This window comes from Astyanax mexicanus, chromosome 22 (assembly GCF_023375975.1).
Source record: "Astyanax mexicanus isolate ESR-SI-001 chromosome 22, AstMex3_surface, whole genome shotgun sequence".
NCBI lineage: Eukaryota > Metazoa > Chordata > Actinopteri > Characiformes > Acestrorhamphidae > Astyanax > Astyanax mexicanus.
Genome location: NC_064429.1, coordinates 18,654,874 through 18,669,886, shown reverse-complemented (window position 1 = coordinate 18,669,886; position 15,013 = coordinate 18,654,874). Strand labels below are relative to the sequence as shown.

Genomic DNA, 15,013 nt, shown 5'->3' with positions numbered 1-15,013 from the left:
TGTGGATTTAAAGCAGCACTAGGTAGGATTTTCTTGATTTTTGATCTTTTTAAAGAAGTAAAATTACAGCTTGAAACTCACTGCAGTGCTGCCTTGAGGTGTAATAGGAGGAATAGCGGTGCTCTCGTGTCTGTGCCGGAGCTCCTTTAAGCTCAAACCAGACTCTGTAAGTTTTCCGAGGCGGCCGCGACCAAAGCTTGCGAGAACTGCGACCTGCTTTCCGACCATTAGTTCTAACAGTTCTACAAGGACTACTGGTTCATTCTTTACGAACTAACATACAGACACTCTGGCAGAAGCTGGAAAGAGATCGAATATGTCTGTGAAAGCCATAAACAAGAAAGAGAAACTAATCCGCCTGAAACATTTATTACACTCTGCAACTGTAGGGGGAGCCCACAGGCACAAAGTCTCAATCCTACCTAGTGAAGCTTTAAAAGAAGAAAATAAAGAAAATATTCATTATAATGGACAAATAATTTTTTTATGAAGACAGACACTAAAACACTTTAGAATAATAAATTAAATGGTTATTTAAGTTTAAGTGACTAATCAGAAAATAGTTATGTGCAGCTTTAATAAAAAAAATACTTTTGCCTCTGGACCTAACTGTATTTTTTCTAAATTGTCCACTTCTATGCTTAACAGAGCTTGGCATTTAAAGTAAGGTCACTGTCGTCATTACAACCTTCCACCCTTTTGCTTCTGAACAAACACTTCTTTATTTCAGTCATACTTTGAATGTCAAACAAGTCAGCTAACCACTGCCTCACTAACGTCACTTTCTCCTCTTCTTTTTTTTTTGTTTTCTTTAGGAGGAAGCTGTCAGCCCATGAAGAGTCTCTTGTCCACACTGTTCTTTGGCAGAGCTGGATTTCTGAAAGCTGTGGGCATACACCTCTCAACAGCAGGTGATTTTCCTCAGTCTGCACCCACATACCCGTTTGTCCTCAAGTACTCACACTGCACTTTATCCAGTTCATTCCGGTTCCTTCACACGCTCCATCTCTCCAGTGGTGCCATGTGTGTTCAGCCATAACATGTCTGCCCTTGAGCTCATGTTGTCTTGCTCAGCAGACTGAGAACATGGCCATAACTCTAGAGGTCAGGGGTTTGAGCCCAGTTGAAGGTTTCAGTCATTGTGGCCTTAACCAAAGCCTTTAAACCATAGAACTGTACAGCTTTTAGTGTGTTAAAAGACCACTTACATCAAAGTTAACCAATCAGCTTTAAATTTGTACTGTACTTTTTGGACTATAAGGCATGAGTAAAGTGCTTCCATTTATTTACAGTAAGCTAAGTTAGCTTAGAAGGGTACGTTTTCAGGGAAATTTCTCCAGAACTAAGACTGGGTGCAGCAGCATTAGCATTAGCTGCTAGTGCTACAGTTTTAACACGGCAAACACACAGTCCAATATACTCGCCTCTAAATGACAAAAGAGGTAGCGCTGTGGTTAGCGGCTAATGCTGCTGCACCGCGCCTTAGTGATGGAGAAACATTTCTGAAAACTCACCGTTACTGCTTTACTGCTCCTTAACACTTGACTGGTAGAATTCATACAAAAGGCACACCGGATTAAAAGGGAGCACTGTCCATTTTTGGGAAAATTGTAAGCGTGCCTTATAGTTCGAAAAATACGGTACACTGTCTTTCTTGTATTGTATCCAGGTCCTTCATTTAGGTTGTTCAGACAGGAGACAGTATGACTAACTAGACTACAAAGCAGATGATTCTCAGCCAGATAATTCTAAGCAGATGATTCTTAGCCAAATGCGGCACAGTTGTGGCAGTTATAGTAGGGCCTGTTATAGCAGTGGCTAGTAATAGTGTATTGTGGCTAAGAATTGACATTAAACTCGGCATTATGTGGGTATCCAATGGCATTATGTGGACCACATGCAGCCATCATGTGAGATGTTTGTATAACCTTTCTATTTTGGCACAAAACTGGCCCAACTGTAGCCACCCAGCAGTACAAAATTTTTTACATTTGGGTAAGAAATGGACCATGATTTATTTGCTCTGTAAAAAAAAAAACTATAATATAGCTGTGTTCTCTGAAATGGTGGGGCTTCTTCAGGCACTTTTCGGTCTGATCTGTTGAGATGTGTATGAGATTGGTAGGTGTTTATCAGACCTCATCAAACTGACTTTACTAATGCTATGGTGACAGAATGCAATCAGACCCTTACATTAGTGTTGGGCGAGTTATGTATTTACAGGGATACAATAACATCACATTCTGGGTTATATTTATATTGAAAAATGATCAAACACTCTTTAAAGTCAGTCATACATTAAATGTTAAACTGCCAGTCTGACCATTAAAACGTATGTGCTGCTAGTCACAGGACATGACTAAGCTAAGCTAGCATGAGCACTCAGGTCTGTTAGACTAAAACTCCGCTTATAAACGTTTAGATGAGAAGCGACTGGACAGACAGAGCTTCTGAAGCTCACTTGCTTAGCTAGTCTCTAGTAAATATACATAATGTAGTTCCAGAGTATCAAACAAGTACAGCTGTTTTTAACCAGAGTACTGATTATAAAAACTGACTTCACTAATGCTTTTGTTACTCAATGCCATCAAGTCTTTACAGTAGAGTTGGGCGTTATAAACTTTTTTATACTATCATACTGTGTCAAAACATTACTGTATACACTATTACAGGAATTTGCGTAAGCTGTCCTGTGTTCACATTGATACAACACCATCAAAGTCTGGCTTATTTTAAAACTGAGAAATTAACAAATTTGTTTAAAACAGTTTGTTTACACCACACATTTAAGTCAGTCATACAGTAAATATTAAATCATCAGTCTGACATTAGAACATGTTTATCACAGCTTATCAGAAGACTTCACCTAGCTAGCATGATAGCTACCATTCTGTTTTCCACATTCCACATAGTTTTGGTTTTTGAAGGTCACTAGATAAGCTAGCCTTTAGTACAGATACACAGTATCAGAAAGCTGAGTGCAGCTGTTTTTGACTTACTGAGAGAGTGAAGTTTTAGTTAGTTAGCTAGATAATGTTAACTAACATGCTAACACCACAGCACAGAGCATGTTCCTGTTTTTTTTTTATTTTTTTTTTAAATAACCTGTTTATAGAGATCAACATCAAATTTGTCAGAGAGCGTCCCCGTCCTGTGGCCACATTAAATGCACATGAATAATAAAGCTAGCAATATTGAGACATAGAGCTGCACTTTGGCCTTCCCTGGACATTTAAAGACGATTTATGAAGATTTTTATTTGTTTATTTATATAGTCATTCATTCATTTGTGACTCAGTTGTGGAGTTTGTGCATACAAATGTTTCCTAAAAGTCAATTCATAATCCATTTGCTCTTTAGTTTATAGAGTCTCTAAACATGGGGAAAGTTAATAGGGAGCTTTTCATTGACTTATCGTTGGCTAATATACTGTAAGTCTTCTGGCGCAAATATATTATGCAACTTATGTAATGTGTAATGGTAACAGTTCTTTATTTTCTTCTATTAATTCGTACACATCCACTACATTTCCACCTTTCTATTGTTAGTGGTTTTTCATTTTTTTTGAGGAAGCCTGTTGAAATGGGGTTTATTTAGTCTCGTACATACATCATCTCATTCCAAGAAATGCCTAATGGGTGTCATTTTTAGTTGGAGGGGCTTCTTGTGGTTTCACAGAGCTGTTTCTTAAACAGAGCTCTATTGTGTAAGTGCTAGCTTTATGAATGGATGTCCGGATGCTTTTGACACGCTGTCAGCTACAGCACTCGTTTCATTTCTTAGTGTAACCGCATGCTCTGTTCCTCAGAAGTACTGGTGATGCTATTTTCTGTTGCATAGTAACTGTTTTTATGTAGGTAGTACCCTGTATTCCCTTATATTTTTAACCTCTAACAGTAAAGTATGAATTGTGAATAATTTGATATTGCAAAAGTATAAATGCCAGAATCTGGTACTGAAAATGTCTGATGCTTTTTCTAGTGTAAAATGATGAATTTGGTCTCTGTAGCAGACAGAACTGTGTATAAAAATAATCAGCATAAGGCTTGTTTGTTCTTTGTTTGTCACAGGCATGAAGGTGCTTTTAGCAGGCTTGGACTTGTGTGTACGCCTTTTCCCTTGTGTTTCCCGATGCTCTAATCTTACGCCCTATCTTACACCCTGTGCATGGCCAGTTTCGATGCTCATTGCTATCTTGCACCCCACCAACTGGTTATTACCATGCCTTGCGCCTGCCTTGTTAAAATAACGACAGAGCTTTCAAATATATCTACAGCGATGATTGTGGTGGTCTGGAACTGAATTGTGTTCAGGTAAATTTCTTGTGCATTGCTATCTTGGAAACAGAAAAGACGGATGTGGCACTGTCTGATTAGAATCCTGACAACAGTAACTGTCAGACATTCATTGATATCTTGGCAACACAGATACTCAGGGCGTGTACACCCTGCTGGTTAGAAATACATAGACATGCTGCAGTGCACAAACCTAATTTTTACATTAACAATAAGCAGAGTACAAAATAACATAACATTACTGTTCCCGTAAATTACCTACTCATGCACCTTCACAGCTGAAACCACCAGTTCAGTTTTCTCTGCTGAGAAGTCCAGAAGCACTCCACTGTTAAAATACCAACCTGCCAAAGTCAAAGCCCACCTGGCTCACACATATATTGATTTATTTCACACCCAAAACACACCCATGATTAATAAAGAAATCAGTACATTTTTGCATGTTTTGAGCTGTGAAATGCGTCATTTTGGCACCATTACAATAGCAAAGACACACTGACACGCCCTAAATCAAGCTACTCGGAGGTTGACGGGTCTCCTATAGATTGGTAAAATAGGGCACCAGGAGTTTTTATAGGAGCATAAAAACAATTGTCCACTTTAGCACAACTTTGAAGTTTTTACTATTTTCTTTATAAGAACGCTTAGTTCTTAAATAACCAAAACAGACCTATAAGACCCAAAACCACACCCTACTACACTTAGGATATGAAGTAGTTTTAGTAGAAACAATTGCATATCAGATAGCTTTTTACATTTCCAGAGAGCAGTGGTGCTGAGAGGCACCATCAAGGCCAGTGAATCCCCAGGACTTGATAGCTTAGAGATCATAACAGGTGGAAAGGGAGAGTTTCTACCTAAACAGGATTAAGCGTGCCTTTCTTTCTCAGTGCCCACTGCTGAAGGGACACCGTGAGGTCTCTCTCCCTCACTGCAGTGAGACAAATCGGTGAGCTGCAAAAGCGATTAGTTCTGTCTCCCACAGCAGATTCCCTGAGAGGAAGGAACCTTGTGTGGGGGTGAAGGAGAGGCCGCAGAAAGTGAGAGTTGAACTCCGTGCACCTCGATGCTGTAGAAAGTAAATTAGTACAGATGGCACACCTTACAATATACAGTATGTAATTCAATTGCTTACATTTTACAATAGAGCAAAAGTAAAATGTGCTTGACTTTAACATATTATAACTATAACTAGTGGTGTCAATTGATAAAAAAAAAATCCAATTAATCACAACAAAATTCTGTGATTAACTGTGATTAATCGCATTTGTTTTTCTTCAGACATAAATTATTATAGTGAATATTTAAATGTAAAATTAGATTGATCTAACTTAATTAACTTGCGTTAAAAAAAATAGTAACGCGTTACTGATTCTAAATTTACAGCACGCATTAACGCTTTAACGCTGACAGCCCTATTTTTGCGATAACAATACTCTTGACGATATGACAAAACACTGATTTTTTTTTTTTTTTTTTTCATGAATACACAACTTTACAATACTAATAATGCACTCCATATATCTCCATATATGCAGTGCTGCAGTAAAATAAATGATACTGGACAGTTATAATCTGTTTCTAGTAGATATATAATGGGAAATGAGAACAGTGTGAATGTTTCTTTTGCTAAAAACAGCAAAAAAGTCATACCCTGATGTGATAATTAGGGGTGGGTGATATGGCACGATATTTCAGGGTTTAATATCGTTCACGATATTCAAAAATGTTGGCAATATTATCGCGTATGATATGATATGGCACACCCCTAATTGCAATATATAAAAGTGTAAACCAGATTTCAACCAAAAAAAATAAAAATAAAACAATGACTGAACAGATGCATTTAGGGGGAAAATCACAGGTTCCAGCAATCACCTACCTAAACCAAAGCAACCATCTTTTGAGAGATTTTTGTTGAATAATACAATACAATATACTGAATTTTCATTAGTTGTGTTGTGTGTTTTAAAGAGATTGTTTGGCAGGAAATTAAATAAAGATTTAAATAAAGAATTAAAGATTTTAGCTACATTATAAGCTATATTATTAATGTTAATATATAGAAAATAAATTAATACCTAAAGGGCATCCAGTTACTTAGTCTCAAATGGAAATATTTACTGGATTTTGTCATTTTTCCCACTTTTTAAATACAGAACAGCACAGTGTCAAACCACATAGGTTGCTTTTACTATTTATTTTTTTATGAAACTCCAACAGTTATTAAGTGTTTATATGAAGGCCTTCTGTAGCAGTTGGAAGCATCATGATAGCTACATAATGTGTTTACTGGTTCCACCCTTCACCCCTCACCCTGGTTCACTTTCAGGCTCAAATAACGTATGACTATCAATTAGCTATGGGAATACGTTCTCCCCTCTCGCCGGTTGGTCCTAAACAGAACCGCACAGCCCACGTCCATCGCCGTGCCTGATATCAGTCTGAATAGTAAATAGGGTATTTAATCATCCCTGACCATGATGTCACCTCATTATGTCCCTCTGGGCTTCCTCTGTCTCTGAAGACAAAAGCTTAGCCATGTCAGGCTCGACTGCTGGGGGGAGCCGGTCGTGCTCTGAAGCCAGTGGAGAGGCTGGAGAGTGGGATGAACAGCTGGTCTGTTTCGTGTCCAGCAGATGGAGGTGCATAAACAGTAGTTGCGGATCTGGAATATGGATTCAGGAGGAAAACAATGGGACCAGTCGCACAGCAATGAGCTGGTTCAGTACTATGCAATAGCAAGCCTGAAGGGGTTCTGTGTCGTGGTGGTTGCGTAAAATGCTAATGTGTTGCTTCTACAGATGTCCAATGTGGGTTAGGCCTGTTTTTATGTTGCTTGTTTCTTGTTTTTGCCCAGCTGCAAGGGTATATTTGGACAAAACCGCTTTGTAATCTAGGGAAATAAATTCTTGATTTTGTTCAGTCTGTTGTTCAGGGTTCAGTCTTTAACTTTTTTTGAGAGCAGATGGAAAGATTTTTAGAAAAACCCTTTCAGATGTGCTTGAATCTTTTAAATCTTTCCAATTGCATGCTTTGCTGAAGCCCATGTGATGATGATTGGTTTTTAGCACCAAATCAACCATCTAGCAGTCATTTAACTCCATTTCAACCACTTTGCAACGAAATTGCAACCACCTTGTAATACTTTAGCAACCACCTAACAACAATTATTCGCCAAAGCAACCACCTAACATGATTGAACAGTTTCTTAGCAACCACCTACTGACACTAGAAACCATCTGCCATTCTTAGCAACCACCTATCAACACCATAGGAGCCATCTTAAAAAACACTAGCAACCAACCCCCTAACAACACCTAAACAACCTTGCAATCATTGAACAGCTCCATTGAAACTATCTTGAACAACAGTTAAACATAAAAATTGAAACCACCTAGCAACACCATAGCACCTAAGCAACCACAAAGTGATGCTAGAAACGATCTAGCAACACCAAAGCCATCAACTTACAATTATTAAACAACTCTATAGCAACCACCTAGCAACACCAGAAGAGCCACCTTGAAAACACTGTAGCAGCCACTTAGCAACACCAAAGCATTCTTCTCGAAAACACAATACCAACCGACCCCCCAACAACACCAAAGCAGCCACCTTGCAATCATTAAACAACTCCATATCAACCACCTTAAACAACAATTAAACATAAATATTGCAACCACCTAGTAAAACCATAGCACCCTAGCAACCATGTAGTGATGCTAGAAATGATGTAGCAACACAAAGTGATCACCTTGCTATCGTTAAACAGCTCAGTAGCAACCACCTAGAATCACCAAAGAATCCACCTAGCAGTTATTACACATGTCCATAGCAACTGCACAGCAACCACCTAGAAATCATTACACAACTCTGTAGCAACCACCTAGCAACACCATAAGAGCCACCTTAAAAACACTGTAGCAACCATCTGTCAGTCATTTAATAACTCATTAGCAGTCACCTAGCACCACTAGAAACCTCTAAACAATCAGTAAACAGCTAAACATCAGCCACCTAGCAACACCATAGCAGCCTTCTCAAAAACACAATAGCAACCACCTAAATACACCAAAGCAACCACCTACCAATCATTAAAATACTCCAGAGGAACAGTAAATATAGAAAATGTGAGACAGTGAAGCCTCACCTCACCAAAGCTTTCCATTTGCGTTTGTGGCTGTTGGTTTCAGGCCCTTTTTTCTGTGAGAAAAAGTATATGCTGGCCTGTCATGGAGTTAAGTAGTGCTCCAGGGGCCATGGATTTAAGTTGAAGGGCAGTGTTTGCCTATTCTACACGTTTCCCAGCCTAATCCCTCCAGAATGTTCCCTCTCTCATTAGCACCGTTTAATGCCTGGCCAGCTCGTGTGGAGTGGCCGAACAAAGCCCACTTCCTTTTGAACTCACTTCTAATTAAGACTGACAAAGTGTGTTGGGTTGGAATTTCATTCCACCGTGGGCTGTGGACTTAAACATAAGTCTGATGTGTCCATCACCAAGAAGGACCTTTTGAGGGTCTCCACGGAACTGCTTAGTCGCGCTGTTTATAGATAATCTTTTCGAAGTTTAAATAGTTCCAATCTGTTGTCCTGACCAGTTTTTCGAGTTGTCCAGTGACAACTCTTAGTAATTTTAAATAACATTTATATTGATCTGTTCATCCAGAATTACAATCCAAATCATTAAATTTTTATTTTTCATGTTTTCATTTAAGGTATTGCTGAACATTCTTTTCTGCATGTTCTTCAGACCTGCTACACATTCCAAAGGACGTTGGGATGCTAAAGCATTTTTGTAGTGTTTTATTCCTTGTCGCAACATTTAGAAAATATTTGACACAAAGCATACCAAGTAAGCAAAGTGTTATGGCTGTTATTTTGTCCCATTTTCCTGCAGACACATCTTAAGATGTGCAACAATACAAAGTTACAAAGTTCTCCACACATTCTCTATTGGGGACAGGTCAGGACTGCAGACAGGCCAGTTGAGTACCCTTATCCTCTTCCTCCACAGCCATGCCTTTGTAATGTGTGCAGCACATGGTTTTGCATTGTCTGTTAATGTATGGAGGTTCCAAGAAAAAATGTGGTCTTGAAGTCAATATATTTTGCTCTAAGATCTAAGATAATGTACACATCCCCATATCAGGACAGACACTGACTTCTGCATAGTCCTTTTTGTCTTTGGTTTCACAGTATTTTTTTTCCAAACCTGAAATAGTTTAAACCATGACAGAGTGTAAAAGTGTAAAATAATAAAAGTATATATAAATAAAAGTAAAATAATCTAAAAAAAATCTATTTGCAGTCTTGCAAACAGTGACCCTGCAAGATCTCCACTCTAAAATCTCAAAATCTTAGCCTGTGACTAAGTATGTCTGTGACTAAAAAGTCTGTGACTTTTTTAGACGTGAGAGGGTGTCAGATTTTAGTCTAATTAAAGTCTCAGTTTCAGAATCTTTTCAAAGTCGTCTAGTGTATGGTTAGCATAAGTTCTAGCCCTAAATTTCCTCTGTCCCAACTTTTTTGGAATGTCCTGCAGGCCTGAAATGCAGGAATGGATGTTTATTAAATAATGAAATTAAGTTGACCAGACAAAACATGAAATATCTGATTTATACAATGCATCTTTTTCTTATTTAGGGTTATATTTCCACAGTGTACAGAGCAGCTACACGGTTTAAATAACGGTAAAAAAAAAAAAAACAGACAAATGAATATGCATGTTCCTCAGTGGACAGCAGTGAAATGATTCTAGGATGATCTTCACCTCTTTGGTGGTCTCTCTAACTGCTCTTGCTGTTGGCAGTTTCCACTTTAATATTAAACGATGTCAGCCTAAAGCTAATCAGTTGGTCTTCAGCATGGTGGCTTGACAGCTTGTTAAAGGGAAGCTGTTGTTTCTAATTCAATTGGCCTTTTCAGTCGACTTTTAAAGAGGCACCCACCCATCTCCACTTGATTTTGGGTTGAGGTAACCAGACACTTCACCAGTCAATCACATTTGCTGACAGGTCAGGGACCACAAGTGTTTGAACTCTGAGGTGAAAAAGTTCACCCTGGTCACATGTCATTTTAACCGCACTTGTTTCGTTCTTTTAGATGAGCTTTTTGAAGAAGAATCAGCAGAGCTTGAGGCTCACCGTCAACCAGAACAGCTTCTGAAGGTCACTCAGACCATTAAATGCTGTGGAATTTCTTGGTGCTGAGCAAACATTTAAGCTATTGTGTTCTGTGAGTTGAAAACTTTCAGTTTCAGTAGAAGTGCATGAACAAGCGAGGATTTCAAGTTTGGTTGTTTTAGATTTGCATTAGTGCAACCAGACTAAGGTTGCTTAAGACATGATTTACTGACATGGAAAATGTCAGCAAGAGGTCTACGATTATAAAACAACTATCGATGCATCTTTTTCTTCTATACTGGATTTCTTTTTCCTTGTTGCATGACTTTTTAAAACTTTTAAAGTATCCTTCTATTTATTAAGATCTTTGACACTATTTCTATTTATTTGAAAAAAGCATAGTTATTCCAGTTAATCAAATGATTAATATAACAATCCAGGATTAATGTTGTTAGGGTAATATTAAAACCAGCTACAAGGAAAGGTAAACAAGAAGGTGATTATAATGTTATAGCTAACCAATACAATGTATATACAGAGCTGGTTTTAATGTTGCGGCTAGTCTGTGTTTGATCTGTGTATGAAAAAAGTATTATACAGCATTTTTTTCCACTGTATTATTAAATATCAGGGCAGATTTGATGCATTGAACATGAGAATATTGTAATGTACTGAGTTTAAGTGGGAGCTAAATAATAAATTAAATAAAGTGTGCGAGACCGAGAGAGCAAGTGAGAGTCTTTAGCACAGTGCCGCTGTGACTACAGTTTGGAGAAAAAAATTCAAAAGGAAAGAGGATGGCTCTATAAACAGCTTGCTGGATCAACAATAATTCTAACAAAAATCAGCGCAAAACAAACTGGGTGAGCACATGCAAACACACTCACACAGACAAACTTGAGGTAAATGCAAGATCAAATGATATGCATACTTTAGAACTAGAATTGTACAAGTGTACAAGGATGTAAAAAAAAAACACATACCCTTTATGCAAAATGCATAGCTACATCGATTTTTGGCATTTGGAATTTAGAAGCATCTAAGAATCTACATTTTTGCCAACCCCAATCTCTGAGGATGGCTCGGCAACAACCACACCAGTATAAACTGTGAGGTGCTATCTTATGAGTAAGATATTAACAACAATTCTTTCCATTCTTCCAAAGTGTATGTTGTAGTTGAGATACGATTTGTCCACTGTTTTGTAGGACTTCCCTACGAAGACTCTTTTTGAGTAGCTTGTTGGTCACATATTTGGAACGATGTTTTTTTTTTTTAATGAGGCTTTATAAAGATGCGCAAAACGTTTCTTCACAAAAATAATTTAGACTTAAAACTCTGCACCAGATTCCTCTGCCATTGTTTTTTTCAACTTTGTGATGCTGTTTTCTATTGTTCTTTTGTGTTGGACATGTGCAGTTAATTGTGTTTTTAAGAGACTATTTCCAAAGTAAAACTTTCCTTCAGTGTTTCCATGTGTGCTCTCACCTGATCTCAGAGCACTGTGAGATTTGAATGACCAATCCTGGGCCTCTTGGTCTTGCCTGGCTCTGCTGGAAAACTAAGTAAATAACTGGCTCCAGTCTGTCCTTGGTCAAGTGTGCAGTCAGACGGAGGGGAGCAGATAACAAAGAGAGAGAGAGGAGGGGGGTACAGAAAGGACAGAGAAAGCAATGAAATGAAGAGAGTAAGATGCATGGAGTTCACTTACTGAGTTACTGTGTAAGGGGATGTGTGTACCGGTATATGTATATGTGTGTGCTTGAATGTGTACAGTGTGTAGGACGGAGAGTGAGTGCCTGTGACGGAGATACAACCCAACTCCCTCCAATTGTCCCTGGGGAACACAGCGTGTAGTGAAGGGGGGCAGGGACATTGTTGAATGACGCTGAGAGTTTGGCCAAAGGCTGTAGGCACTGTCAGCTGGGGCTGCAGTCTGACTGCATGCTGTCTGTGGTAAAGCTGCCTGCTTTCAAGCACCTTTTCAAGCCTCGTCTTTTGGGAATCGTTGTCTTCTTATTTCAATCACAGATACAGGAGAATCCACAGCATCCGTTTACAGCAGACATGGGTGTGGAAGGGTCCTGAGGTAATGTTGAGCTCAGTTTTTAGTGTTTACTTTTGATTGGGTTTGATTTGGTTGATGGTAATCTAATGATGGCATATGTGTGTTAAGTATGTTTTTTTTTACTTTGGCTTGTGGCTTTTTAGTATGAATTACATTATTGTTATTTGAAAAGGCCTTAAAATAGATTTTAATAAGGAACAATAGCAAAATACTGTACATTCTTTAAAGGTATATGGAAAAAGCATAGAAAACATTTAATATAGCCAAAATAATATTAAAAAAAAAACTGTTTTTATTATTTTATTTATTTTTAGACCAGTTAAATCTAACTGTTGTTCTTAACACAGTCTATATTGTGAGAATGGTTATTGGTAATGTTTAAATCGTATAATGATTTGAAATTCAAAAATAAATTGGAATATGATTAGATTTTACGTTGCTATCCATTTATATATTGATCTAAATATATATCTAGATATTTCTTATATTTACAAAATGTCAACTTTACAAGAGAGGGAACATAACCTTTTTACCCTTCCATGAAAGTAATTTATTAAATCATTCAGTAAAAGTAATTTTGGAACATTTCAATTGGTCCATACATAATGAAAGCTTAACAAAATGTAAACAGCACACATTTTATATGATGTAAAAAAAAGTAATAAAATAAAAAAAATCACAAATAGTTAAACAGGATTATACATAAACATATGAAATGTCCTAGTATTGAGCTGTGGAGCAATGTGTGTGTTTTGTGTACTGTGTTCTTTGAAATGTTGGTGCTCCATTCAAGAATCCAACTTTTGGGTTTGGGGAGTTGGGGATGAGGTGGGGTGTTGATCATCCTACATACTGACCTCGCTAAGTCTAGTCAATCAAATTCTCACAGCAGTGCTTTAATATCTAGTAAAAGGCCTTCCCCGTACAGTATCAACAATCACTCCTAAAAAGTAAAAGTAGAATAAAGTCTTTTTTAACAATCTTTTAACTCGTCAGAGCCCAGACCCATTTCTGAATATTGATAACAATTTCAAAATATTTAATCTTGAAGCTTTTTTTTTTTTTTCCTCTTTCAGCTGCTACTCAGCTGTATATCCCCCATCACTGGTGATGCCACAACACTGCTGTTAGGAACTTCTCTTGGTCTGGGTTCATTTGAGTTAATACGATTTTAGAAGAAGCATTGACCGTCCCAAAATCTTTGTCCATATATTGTATAAACTGCGTCACCTCTAAGAAACATACTCTAAAGCAAAATGAATTCAGATGACACATTTTAAGTCTACAATATAAAGTATTTTTAATCTGATTAATTTTAGTTCATTTTGTTTACCTCAGTAAAAGCTTAACAGTAGGATGAACTTTTCTTCTGAATAGACAGGTGGCTTTCCCATTCACTCTTAACTCATTACTGTAAATGTTATTGTTGAGTGTGTGCCTCTAGGTGGCAGCGTTGTCTGGGAATAGACTAGACACCACAGCTCAGATCAACCTTTTAGCAGTACCCCCATTCACACGGAGCCAGAGGAATTTCACTAGACATCTTCTGCTGCTATATTTTAAACCTCCCTACAGAGTAAATAGGCTGTATTTCTGTTAGGGCAGGATGGAGGCTGAATAGAGGCCTTTTCACACTGTCTTTTCAGCCTGGAAGAGGGATGACAGAGGAGAAGTCTCTTGCAGGAGAAGGCTCTTGCGGCTAAAGCTTCTCTGCATTCTTTTGCTTAGAAGGTCAGTGTCGGTGTCTTCTTCTTTGAGTTGCCTTTGAAGTCCAGTGAAAATATTTCCCCCTTATTCAGTCATCATCAAAAAATAGCTGCTCCCAAAAACAATTGGCTGATTAAAGGAATTTGAGTCTTAGGGGTGGTCATACCACAATGGCATTGGGTCTTCTTTAGTGATGACCAATGATGTCAAGCAAGCCATGTGTGGAGGCACCATACTCAACACCCAAATCAATGGTTTGTTGACACATGTCCACATCCAGAAGACCTGGGGTCAATAGAAGTGGAGTGTGGGTGCATTTTTGTATGATATCAGATCAAATTTGGTCCTTATTACATGCAGCCCAATGTTATGATAATAAGGTCCTGCAGCCAGTGGCCCAACCTTTTCTGAACACACACTCACACTGAACATGTACATTTCCAACAGGGCAATGTCCGTCCACATACTGAAGATTGCCTATTACCTAAGCCTGATTGAAAATGTTTTGGATGCTTTTGGATATTCTATCAACACTCGCAACTATCCCAGGACACCATTAGGAACCTCTACAACTCTAAAACGTGTGCATTACACACAACGTCTGTATGCGTAATTCAATAAATATAAACAAGAATTGCAGATACTCTCATATCAGTCTACATTTTTAATAATTTATTGTTCTTGGTAACTTTCATCTTGCAATCTGATACTTTTTTTCTCTGGGATAATCTCTTTTTGCAACCATTGTATCATCATATTTTATCGATTTTGTTTGTTGCCTTTTCCCAGTGCATAAAAGCCAACCCATTTGACAGAAT

The 15,013-nt window shown here is 38.0% G+C and overlaps 1 protein-coding gene across 2 annotated transcripts in view; it reads left to right on the top strand.

Annotated features, from left to right (window-relative positions):
* kank1a (KN motif and ankyrin repeat domains 1a) overlaps positions 1 to 15,013 on the top strand; it is a 96,500-nt gene that overhangs the window by 27,680 nt on the left and 53,807 nt on the right. The window contains exon 2 of one of the 2 annotated variants that reach the window (XM_007257715.4): positions 816 to 911. The gene's annotated coding sequence lies outside the window, so the exon portion shown is untranslated. Of the gene's footprint in view, positions 1 to 815; positions 912 to 12,366; positions 12,510 to 15,013 lie in introns of those variants that run through there. The other variant, XM_015607984.3, reaches the window with a different exon arrangement.